Consider the following 13,594-nt stretch of genomic DNA (forward strand, 5'->3'; position numbering starts at 1 on the left):
TTCAATCACTATTTGCTAACTGAGTTATACCCTTCAATTTCAGTTTCACAGGTGTGGTAACCTATGTGTCAACTGTTTGCATCCTTCATGGTCTTCTGATGTGTGACATAGGTATGTTAGCCTTACAATGGTACAGCCATTATGACACTGTCATTGTAAAACAATGTACCAAATCATAGACTGACTCCAGATTGTTTTGTGTTTCATGGGTGTTTATTTAAGTGCTCAAAACAATGAAGGGGGATTGTAAAATGGTGATGGGGGATGGAGGAGGAATGTCCATGGCAGAGACCAGTCTATTAGTCTCGCAGTTCGACTATGGACAGGGTAACAAAGTGGGACAGTGGGAGGACAATCATGGTGGTATTATTTCCTGGCGGGGGTCTTGCCATCCTGCTCTGTCATGTTCCTGGATCTCAGGGACCGCTTGCGTGGTGGTTGTCCGTCTGCAGGGGATGGGGTGCTGGTGTGGTGGTCCTGTGGTGGGGCGTCCTGTCCACTAGCGCTGGCGGTGGTGGTGGGCAGTTCATCTTCCTAGCTAGTGTCAGGGGCCCCTTGGAGTGCCACAGTGTCCCTCGAGGTCTGCTGTATGTCCTTCAGCACCCCTACGATGGTGCCAAGGGCGGAGCCGATGGTCCTGAGCTCCTCCCTGAACCCCATATACTGCTCCTCCTGCAGGCGCAGGGTCTCCTGCAACTTGTCCAGGACCGTGGCCATTGTCTCCTGGGAGTGGTGGTATGCTCCCATGATGGAGGATAGGGCCTCGTGGAGAGTGGGTTCCCTTGGCCTGTCCGCCCCCTGTCGCACAGCAGCCCTCCCAGTTCCCCTATGTTCCTGTGCCTCCGTCCCCTGGACCGTGTGCCCACTACCACTGCCCCCAGGTCCCTGTTGTTGTTGGGGTGGTGGGTTACCCTGGGTGCCCTGTAGTGGTGGACACATCGCTGATTGACCTGTCCTGGGTAGGGAGGTTTGGGCCCGCTGGGTGGGTGCTGTGCTGGTGTTACCAGAGGGTGGAAGGTCGGTGTTGGGCTGTGCCTGTGCAATGGGAACTGACTGTCCTGAGGCCCAGAATGGTCGGGGCTGGTCATCAGGATCCAGTAGGGCAGAGCTGCTCTCGTCACTGTGGGCCTCTTCTGTGGGTGGAGTGATGTTGTCTGAACCCTCTGGTGTGGTAACGGTCCTTCGGGTTCCTGCAGGGGTATAAGAGCATGATTATTGCATGTGTGTGTGTAATGGTGTGCAATGGGTGGGTGTGCGTGTACCCCAGTGCAAGCATTCCTGTGTGGGAGCTTGTGTGATGATGGTTGGTTTTTTTTTATGGGTATGTGCAGTGAGCATGCTTTAGTGAGGGGTGTCCATGCTTAGTTGTGTCATGCAGGGCTTGGTGTTGGGATGGGTGGTTAGTGTTATGGGTAGATTAGTGAGGATTTTGAGTGATAGGGGAGGGTGTGAGGGTGGGGGTGTGTGATAGCATGCAGGTGGGGTGGGGGATATGATAGTTGAGATTTGACTTACCAGTGTCCCATCCTCCAAGGCCCTCAGGATGCAAGATGGTCAAGACTTGCTCCTCCCATGTTGTTAGTTGTGGGGGAGGAGGTGGGGGTCCGCCGCCAATCCGCTGCACCGCGATGTTGTGCCTGGAGACCGTGGAACGCACCTTCCCCCGTAGGTCGTTCCACCTCTTCCTGATGTCCTCCCTATTTCTTGGGTGCTGTCCCACGACGTTCACCCTGTCCACTATTCTGCGCCATAACTCCATCTTCCTGGCTATTGATGTGTGCTGTACCTGTGATCCGAATAGCTGTGGCTCTACCCGTACGATTTCCTCCACCATGACCCTGAGCTCCTCCTCGGAGAAGCGGGGGTGTCTTTGGCGTGCCATGGGGTGGTGTGGGTGAGGTGTGGGGTGGTGGATGTGGTGATGGTTGTGGTGAGTGTAGTGTTTTGTGGTGTTTTGTGTGTGAATGTTGTGTGGGTGATGGTGTTGTGTGCCTCTGTGTAGTGGGGTTGTCTATTCTGTGCTCTCTCTTTGTCGCCTTCGTGTCAAATTGTTTGTTGTAGGGGTTTGTGGGTGATGTGGGTGTGTGTTTTATATTGTATTGGGTGTGTGGGAGTGTTGTTTGTATGTGTATCAGGTGTGTGTATTAGTAATTGTCCAATGTGGCGGTGTTTTGGAGATGTGTGTGTATGTTGAGCGCGGCGGTGTGTACCGCCAATGGAATACTGCGGTTGAAAGACCGCTGCATGGATTCGTGGGTCGTAATAGCATGGGCGTGTTTCTGTTGGCGTGGAGGTGGAGGATTTGTTTCCACCAGTTTATCACTGACCTTTGGTGTGGCGGTGTTGTGTGGGTGTCTGAATTTCGGCGGATTTCGAGATTTGTGTCATAATAGCTGTGGCGGTCTACCGCGGCGGTGTATTGGCGGTCTTCTGCACGGCGGTAATCGCCTTTTACCGCCAATGTTGTAATGACCCACTATATCTCCACAGTCTGAAAGACTCTGAGAGCTATTTCACTAACAGGGAAGACTTCTCGTCAGAAATTGTCTTTCTCTCTAGCAAGGGACCGGGATGTCTGAAGCAAAAAATAGCCTTCTTGGACCACAACTCAATCATTAATAATTTACCTGCAATCAGCTACTGGGGATTGCAGTGTGTATCATCCAGTCTTACTAATTGTTTTGCCAAATGAAATACCAATTTCCTGTGGAACCCCATAATCTTTTATGGGTCATAATGAATTTGATTGGCTCAAACTAGCTCAGTTTAAGGCTTTGGGAACAATATGATGCCTACTATACGGTCAGCAACCCCGTAAAATCCCACCTAGTACTCTGACTAATGGATTGTCTTGGTCAGTCTGGCCATTGATATTTGGAAATGGAAAATGATGACCATCCCACACAGGATTAGCAATAATGTCCACCATAGCCCGTCCTGCCTGGTTAGCCACAGCAATGTCAAAAAAGTGTATCAGTATGACGAGCCTTCACACAAGTAATGAATTAGCAACCAAACCACAAATGCTTTCAGCACTAAGAAACACCAGCAGCGAGTCTCCATAATTCAACAAGAATTATCATGAAATTTATTTTAAAATATAATGATTTTGCCTTCCAGTATCAGTCATCAGTTTCTGAAAATACATACATTTTTATATGAAATAAATGTACACGCTTCTTTTAGCAGTAAACAACTCAATGCATAAAAACGAAAGCTCATCATTTTTTGAAAAATACAACACCATTTTTATCTGTAAATGGCAGCTTTCATTTTAAGTGAGCACATGTTTAGACCTCAGGCATACTTTGGCATTTTCATAGAGTACTCACATATAGAACTACCTCAAATGCTCAGATTCGTCCATTAATGCCATGTATTGCCATCGCATGACAGGGATGGACACAATCAGGTAAAGGATGTTCACAACATGAGAAAAATAGCCACAACTATGCTAGGGTCAGAAGTGCACCAGCGCTGGACACCATGAATCCAAGTATGCCTAAATTATGTCAAACATGTCTGTCATAATTGTGCAAATGTCTACCATTATGCAGCGTATGGTCACAATCAATCAATCCACAAATATACACTGTATTTTATCTGTGCCTTTCTCATATGCCAGTGGTAGTTACCACTGTATGTCAGAGGTGCTTCAATAGGGGCAAGAATGACTACAATAGTCAAGAAAAACTATGATTATGACAAGTCCATCATTATGATAGGGCTGGACAAGATAAGGCCTAGGATGTTAACAATATATCATTGATGACCAGCAACCTGCCAGGGATAGCCACAAATGGGCCAAGGATTCACTAAATCTGCCAGGTTGTATCATCGCTGTTCTTTGGCTATCATTATGAAATGACCGCAAGCATTATCCTGTAATGATCAACTTTATGCTGCAGATGACCTATGCATGGTTGTATTTCTGAATATTATGTACGAAAATATCAAGAAGCACAAAAATTGTGTCAAAAATATTGTAACATGATATCATGTTCTATGCAATTATAACTAGAACAACCAAAATATTGAGTAAAAAATATTGTGGAAGGGACTATCGTCAAAATAAGGTAATAATATAATTTCAAAAATACAGCCTGTAAAGTAATTAATGATATGTAGCTAAATGTGATATGATATGAAATAAATAGTTTTAATCAATGGCATGTACATATATATATATGTGTGTATGTATCTGTAGAAATGTATAGATAATAAACGTTTAGATAGATAGATAGATAGATAGATAGATAGATAGATAGATAGATAGATAGATAGATAGATAGATAGATATTACCTAGTGGCAGTTGCCAGTAGGTAGCTATATTTAGGACCTAGGGCCTGTTTATGAGTTTGGTGGTCTAGCTGTCATACCACCATGGCCGCAGTCCCAAGAAGACTGCTGAACTGGCGGTCTTCCACCCAGTGTATTACAATGTATGCAGCCTGAACCGCCGATTGTGTCGAAGGAGCAGTGTCTGCCAGAGGTGCAGCGGACTGCTATGTTGGCGATGTGTACTCCATCATCGTCAGGGCTGTGGCTTCTCTCCAACTCCCAGATGAAGTACCAGAGATCTTTGATTGTATGTGTCAATGTATATTGTAGCATACAAGATCACATGCATCAACCTCCATGACATTCCACGTGTTGGAATGAAGTCTGTTAGTGTAGCAATATTAAATTTTGCCCATTTTTACTTGTTTGAGATGTTACAATTGATGTTCACTTCTCAAGCAGATAGCTATTTGTCTGGTGTTGGGAAGTAAAGAGTGGAATGACTACAACTGCTATGAGACCCTGTTTCTGTAACAGAAAACAAGATGCAATTGGAATTTTGCCCATTTTAACTTGCTTGACATATTGCAACTGATGTTCACTTCTCATTGATTGAGCAATCTACATACAATGCTCTACTCAGAAACATGTCTGCCTACTTAGCTTCATGTTGTTGTGGTTTCCTCAACTGAACTACTGATGGCATGAGTGACACCACAGCATGTGTGGACCTCAAATATTCATAAGACATTAAGCAAGGTTAGCTGATTTCAAGTAGGAGGTGACCCATTTCACTCTGCACTGCTCAAATAATGACTAAGGCCACATATACAACCAAGTTGTGTGATCGCTTGTATTGTACACAACTAGGCCTTGGAAAGGTCTAATAAACATGTTCCTTCTCCACTGTGTTGGGATAATTGTTTGTGAAAAGTCATGTTCATTCCTTAATCCAAAATACAACATATCAGCACATCTAATAAACTGTTCAATACTAGTACATGTTTTGAATGTCTCCAAATGTCTTGTTAACAAGTTCAATAGCACAGATATATATCACAGTAGTAATGTGTACCTATTTTGTTCTTCCAAGGTCTCTACTTACTGCAACACAAAACATTTGAAGTAGATACCAGACTTTCACCAATAACAATGTTCTCTATTTCATAATAGGTCATTCTGGCAAAGCACCTGGACAGAGATTGTCCACAGAACAGACTCCCACTCCACCCTCAGAAGACGTCCTCAGTGATGGCAACCCTCCTGGACAAGTGGATGGTCCTGGCACATCTGGTCAGTCTGGACAGACGGTAATAATGAGTCTCACTGTGCGCACACCAATACCTCCCATCACAGCTACAACACCTCAGCCATCCCAGACCCCCCAGCCTGTGTACCTAGCACTGTTACTATCATCTTGTGACCCCCAGTCCTGGATTCTGAGGTGAGAATCACCAGCCCTGTCACAGAGGAGCCAGGACTCAGTACAGTAGGAGAGAGCACCCTGGGCCAAGAGCGCAGGCTCGTGGGGGTAGGGTTCATGGGAGGGATGCTGTGAGCCAGCAGAGTTAGGCCACTGGGGCCAGTCACACAGAGGACCCCATCAGCTAGGTCTTGGGGGTCTACCAGGAGTCCCAAGTTGTGATGGGCCAGGTACTTACCAAACTCCAGGAGATGAAGCAGCTGCAAAGGAACATACACAATCAGATGGAGGCCCATTACTCCAAAATAGGATCCCTAATAGGAATGCAGAAGAACATTCTTACAACCCTGTGCAGGGCTTCCTCATCACCATCTGCCTCTTCCAGTGGTACAACTACATACGTTCCATCTACATCTGTGACAGCCACATGATGGGAGGTCCTGCTAGATGAAGAAACACCTGAAGACACCCTTGTCTCTGCAGCACCCCCCCCCCCCACCCGCTCTCGCAAGCAGGGACGTCTATGCAAAACTCCAGGGGTTGTGGATGGCAAGACACCCACAACCACCAGCAAGAAACCTCAACCTTTGTTTCCTCAATTGTGTGCAGCACATTCACTCAGTGGACTAGTTCTGGACACTTTTTCCTTCCTGATAGGAAGATAATTTGGAATCAGCAACTGGGGTTTCATTCACCATGACTGATTACTTCACTCATTTGTTTTGGTTTGTTTAACACAGTATTTCTCTTTACCTTTACCACTTTAATAAATACACAAGTTGCAAACTCATTGTTTCCTATAATAAATCTCACAATAATAATGTACTTATGTGCTACCATGTGAACTTTGCAAAGCCAACTCAAGCTATTGTGTAAGCATGGAGAGTTTGCATGTACACAATGTTTAGCTCAGTGTCACAAGCATGTCATACCAACACATACATACAAGTGTTGTGCATTATAAAATCTTTATCCATTGTAACATTCATAGGCTGGCATGGTGTCAAAAACATACCACAGCAAATAAGAATGAGACAGATGGCAGAACAACAGTTTCTGACCACTGAGTTTTACACTCCAGTGTTTCTGCATCTGGTGGAATGTCACGAACAAATGTGAGTGATGTGCCACAAGCAATCTGACCTACAATGATGAGACACATCAACAGCTACATACAGTTTAAACAAAATAAGGATTTAGTCAATGTGAAGTGAGACTAGCATGATTTGGGCCTACAACAACATATTGTTTGAGCACATGATGACACTTATAATGCATTATGGCCACCACACAGCTAGGAACAAGTCCAATAAACTCTTCTTAACTTCCATCCTCTCATGGTGCAAGCTGTCTTGGTACAGGATTTGTACACCCAAAGTCTGTAACAGACATTTCCAGGAATAATAAATGCCCCCTTCATATGTCCCAACTTCATCATATAACTGCTAATATCACACCTCTGAAATGTCCAAATGAAGATGCCATGGTAGAGGCACCTAAAACACACCAAAACAAAGAGATTAGCAATGGAACCATACATTTGACAAAATTCACATAGTAAACTTTTGGAGAACACAGTCCAAGGCAAACATATTAGCTAAACAAAGCAACACTAACAAAATAATCATGCATCAAAACCTTTCTCCACAAATACCTTTCACCGGAATTTGTCAGCACTTCAATTTCCTAATATTTTCCCTAAACATACTCCTCACATCAACAAGAGTTGCTTCAGTTGTCAAAGTCATGACATCTCACAGCATACACTCATGAAAAGAAGTTGTCAATGAGATCTTGACGCAAGTCAGCTGCTTCCTCTTCACCACTATTATCATTGTTTGGCATTTCAGGATCCTCACCCAGAGGCACTTCAGGGTCTCCATCTTTAAGGGGTGATCCATCACAGGGCGATGTTTTGGAGCATGCAGCAGGCCATGATGATATACCTTCCTGGGTGAGTAGGGGAGGGCTCCCCTGTCTTGTCCAGACATCTGAATCTGGACTTTAGGACCCCAAAATCCCACTCCACTGGCCCCTATGTTCTTCCATGGGCCTCATCCAAGCAGAATTCCCCTGGCATTGTAGGATTCCTCCGCGGTGGAATATGCTGATTCTTCTACTTTGAAGAAAGACATAAGTGCTGCAATAACTCAAACACTTTCTGATCATAGTACCTAACATTACACACACAAAGTTAGGGTGGATTATAATTACTAGCAAGCCAGGCCCAATAGTAGCTATAACATCAGCTGGGGTACAGTGCTGTTCCAACGCATGAAGGAATTATGGGTTGAACCTGAGTACCGGGCACAGACATTGAAGATATACAAATCGGATAAGCATTCAACTTTCTCATTGATAGAATGGAAGTTCTTCCTGTTGCAATAGATTTGTTCACAGGCTTGCACTGATACTAAGGCAATATGAGTGCCACCAATGGCTCCAACCAAATGTGGGAGGTCACCAAATCCATTGAAGTTAACCTTTACATTGGTTAAATCGTCACATCTGGGGAACCAAATGTAGCTGTCAATATGTTTCATCATTGCTGAAAGAATGTCTTATAATATACCACTGAACATTGGTTATAACATGCCACTGGATATAGCCAGTGTATATTGAAAGGAACCTCTGGACAGAAAATACAGTACTGCCATATGTTTCACAATTGGTGGGATACATCTAGGAGATAGTATTTTGAGGGAAGAGATTCAGCTCCAACTTTTAACACAAATCCTGTATTATTTGCCTATTCAAATAAAAATTCTTGATTACATCCCTTTCTTCCATGGTCTGATAGTCTGGTATTGGGCAGTACACTGGAGGTGGACACCTCCTCTCTTTACCAGCGTACCAATTTGTGAAGTGCAAACAATTTAGAGCATTTGTCATAGTTTCCAGTGTAACACATAAGAAAAGTAAGCCAAAAGCCATGTGACAAAACAACTGGTTCTGAAAGCATTGCCCATAATTCACATAGTAATTGTCTACAGTGCAACATCCACCTATAATTCCCATTGTGGTCTTCACATTTATCTTTAGCAGAAATCTGCACATTATACTTCTAAAAATGTATCATGATCATCTTAATATTTTAAAGTTTGATATGTTCTCACAAAATATTGTCACTGACGTGAACAGAGCACTGCGGCAATATGACGTTTATTCCCAATAATGCACTACACTGATATTTGTATTAAGGAAATTACCTAGCATCGGAGTAATACATATGTAAATATGTTACAAAACGGTTGTGGTGGTGGTGATGCACTTAACAGTCACCAAAACTGTAGTTCCAACCACTAAAATGGGAGATGTCTGACCTCGTATACTGGACATTCGGAACTTGCTGCTGCTGGCGGAAGTCAACAGCACAGTGGGTGGTTTCTTCCACAGCTATAGGCTAACGTTGATGATTGTAATGGCCATGGTTTGAAAAATAACTCACTTGTCTTCTGACACTGCTGCTATTAACACCTCCTCCATTTTAGCTGCTGTTTGCAACCCCTAGGAGCAAACATGCCAGGCCAAACAAGTGAGAGGGCCCCTGTGTTCTCCCAGAGGAGGTTAAGAAACTGGTTGAAGAGGCCCTTCCTCTGTAAGCCTGGCTCTATGGATCAGCAAAGGAACAAGTAACTATCTTACATATTTTTTTTACTCTGTTCATCTCCATCCTTTCCATTCCCATATGCTACAATGTACCTCTGAGTCCCAGAGTGAATTCAGATTACTGTAGTAGCATTTTGTGGTCCCTCCATAGGATAAAAATGTAATGGATTGGGGAGCCCAGTACTTTGTGTACTTAACATCACAGCTGTCATGTGTGGTAAATCCTAGATCCCACTTCGGTTGCATGCACCTATCTATGCACGTGTGCATTTGCTGATCAGATCATGGTAAATTATCAAATAAATGTATATGCATTACAGCATTAGCTATATATATATATACTGTTAGAAGCAGTTGAGGATCATGTTAGCTATTTGTACAGTCCCACATATCAATCAGCCAGGATCATCCCTCAGCTAACTGCTGTCTGAGAACTAGCTAAAGTTAGATAACCCCTCGACCTGATACTGCTTTTCTTTGACCCACATTGTTAATGTGTGACATTTACTAATGACTGGTCCCTTACTTCAACAGGTCTGTTGTCATTTTTCTATAAGTCACGTTTGCACATCACAGGCCTATTGCACATGCAACAAATAAATAACAGTGCAGATAGTTGGTCACTTCTGTAGAGATTAGGATGTGTGAATCACCAACTTTGTTACATTCAAACAATGAAACAAGACATATAGGGGGTTATTATGTCTCCAGCAGTGAGTGTTAATGTGGCGGTATGTACCGCCAATAGGCTGGCGGTACATGCCACCACATTATGAGACTGGCGGGTTGGCTGCAGCCAACCCGCCACTTCTCCACTCATACCACTATGGTGGTATGAGCTGCTGGGCCTGAGATGTGTATCTCCAGCCTGGCAGCGGGCATAGTCCTGCAGGCGGCATTATGAGCCTGCCTACCACCATGGTTTTCGTGGCATTAGCAATGCCACGAAAACCATGGCGGTAGGCCCTACCGGTGATAGGGAATTCCTTCCCTGTCATTGGGAGGTGGCTCCCGCATCCCCTAAAACCTCCCTTGCCAACCCCCGAGCACCCCTCCATCCAAACACCCCCCACCCCTCCTATCCTCACACACACCCCATCCCCTCCGATCCTCACACTCACAAACCCCCACCCCTCTGATCCTCACACACACACACACTCTACCTCTTCTGATCCTCACAAACAGACCCCCACCCCCTCCAATCCTCACACACACACCTGCAACCCATACACGCATATACCTGCAGACACACACCACGCATACACCCGATCACTCACACTGGCATATACGCATTGATACACACATTCATATAAGCATACATCCAGACATGCTCACACATTCTTACAACAATCACACTGACATGCAGACATGCACTCACTTCACCATTCTTACATGCATTCACTCACACGTATACAACCATGCAAACAACACAACACACACAGATGCATTCACACACGGACTCACACACTCAGACACACACACACAATATCCCCCACCCTCCCACCCCCTCCCCTGTCGGAGCCTAACTTAACTTGAGCGAGGAGGCCTTCCAGCAGGGAAGGGGAGCTGCTACTGCCAGCAGCGCCCTGCCAGCAGAACACCCTCAGGCCGTATGAATTGTCATAATACAGCTGGTGGTGTGCTACTGTCCACCATCCACCACCATGAACACTGACGGATTTCCACCCTTCTAGTGACAGAAGTCCAGTAGTGCTTATAATAAGGCGTATGGACAGTAGCCACGGTGGCAGTATTTTGGTGACCATCACTGGGGCGGTAGGTGGTTTTTGCTGCCAATGTCATAATGACCATCATAATGGTATGTTGGATGTCATCCTTGTAACAGTGCTACATTTGGCAAAAAGTGTGTTCTGTGATGGCAGTACATACCACACAAACTCAATGAGATGTAGGATGACATCCTATTAAGTAGTCTACATGTCCATACATCCCCATAAAGAGGAAGCTCTCAGTGGCACACATGCCAGCCCTTTCATTGTCACCTAAGTCTTAGGATGTAGTCTATACTATGGAACCGCCTTTATGAACCACATGCATCAAGTCTATGTTCCTGGCTGTAGAGGTGTCAGTACATCTTTGGGAGGTAGAGGGAGTGGAAGTGTCACATGTCGGTGGGTGTGTTTTTGGTGCAGATGTCTGATGTATCTTGTATGTGTATTGTAGGTGTCTGTTGTGGGGGTGAGTGTGGGTGTGATCCTTTTACAGGTGTGTGTGTGATGTGGATGTGCTTGGTAAGCTGGGTGATTTGGATGGGTCTAGTGGTGCAAGTGTGGTGTCTGGGGCAATGCTGATTGTTGGGGATAGGTCTGTGGGTGAGGGTGTGGTGTCTGGGGGTATGTTGGGGGTGGTGGCGGTGAGGGAGGTGTTGTCTGGTAAGTGATTGTATGTTTGTGTGTTTTCTGGTGTTTCTATGTGTGCATGCTGCTTGTGGTTATTGAAGTGTGAGTGTGTGTGTGTGTTTGTGTGTGTGTCTGTGTGTGTGAATGTGTGAAATGTGCTTGGGACTGGCATGGGAATAGGGAATCTGGATGGGAACAAGCAGGAGGGTGGAACTTAGGGTTACTGGAAGGCTGCCATTAGGGAGGAGGCAAGAGGCTGAAAATATCACTTTAGGGCAGGCATAACACAGTGGATGCTCTCCAGGTAGGCCACCAATTGTTTCTCAGGGGGGCAATAGCCTCCTCACTCAGTGCAGCTGGGCTAACAGGGGCAGGGGCTTAGGTGCCTGGAGCAAAGGAGATGACTCCCCTCTTAGGTGAGCCGGCCAACTGGGTGGGGAGCAACAGGGAAGGTCAAGATGGAAGGGGGTGGTGGACAAGGATGGTGTGGTACTGGTCCTGTGTGCTCCACCAACACTAGAAAGTGTCCACTAAAGTTTGCCTCTGAAGATGATGACATTGAGTCTTTATCCTCCATGGCACTCCTCTCAGCCCACTGGCTCCCTTCATCTGCCGTATCATGACCACAGATGCTGTGCCCAGCTCCTTCCCCACAGATGTTGGCCCTGTCTCCTCTGCTGCCTGAGATGATGCTGAAATGACATATCAAAATAGGTTTATTGCATTTGCCAGAACATACTTGACAAACAGCTTTGATGACAGAACATTAATACATTGTACAGAAGATGCCAGCTACAAAGGCCACTATAGTGGCTCCAACATTAGCAATAGCACATGCATGCATGTTTGATGACCCGTAAACAGTTGCTTACAGTTAAGGCATAACCACAGATAGCTCCAATTACCTTGTTTTGTGTGGCTCTTGTGGTATACCTTAATCACCTGATGTCATCAAATAATATGGCAATGCCAAGTTCATTCCTACAGTTTCACACAATCAGCAAATGTTCATATACCTAATACCACATCGTGATGAAATTATGATAAATTAATACAGCTATATTGCAGCAATATGTACAGTATCAGGTATAATATGACATGGAAATGCTCATTTCATACTGTTGAGACTCCCTAATAGTAACTTCCTAATATGTTCACTATCAGAATAGTCTCTTTAAGTAGCTTCCCTATCTAACACATGTAGCATAGAACAGTAGACTGGGGACAATCCGGGGTAAAATATCTTGGAAATTTGTCAACAAATATCCACTGCATAATAAATCAGCTAGGCGTAGGGACATCCCCAGTCCAGATCGGTACTGGTGAGAACACCATTATTACATTGCTTACTTAAAAGCCAATAGTCTTTTGAGAGTTATTGAAGCTCAGGAAATCTCCATTACCTGAAGAGGTTGTTTAACCTTTGGGAAGGCACATCACAATACCTTTTTGTCATGCAAACACACATTCCATTGTATTACTGAGTGTAGACACTCACACATGATTCCTACATTTATGCGTGTCACTCCCCGATGCATGTCCCCAGTAAGTGAATGAACCTTGACAAATCAACATGTGCAGATCACATAGCTGAATAATTCCACATCAGTGGCATGGAAATTCACATTGTGAGAAATGACTGTAAGTTTACCTCTCCTGTCATTCATTGCTTCATCAATTGGACCAGACTAATTACATTGTGTAATGGCTTAGGAAATGTGTGAACACACACCAATGTCTACACGCTCCTGTCTTTGGTAACACATGAAATGTATACCCATCACATATAACTATTTCTAATACAGCTTTAACTACACACACATTTGTGAAGGAATCAGACATCGACCTGCGAAGACACATAGAGGGTGTATGGAACAGTAGTGCAGATGATAACACAAAATGGAAAGGTACACATGCCAA

Source organism: Pleurodeles waltl, chromosome 6 (assembly GCF_031143425.1).
Source record: "Pleurodeles waltl isolate 20211129_DDA chromosome 6, aPleWal1.hap1.20221129, whole genome shotgun sequence".
NCBI lineage: Eukaryota > Metazoa > Chordata > Amphibia > Caudata > Salamandridae > Pleurodeles > Pleurodeles waltl.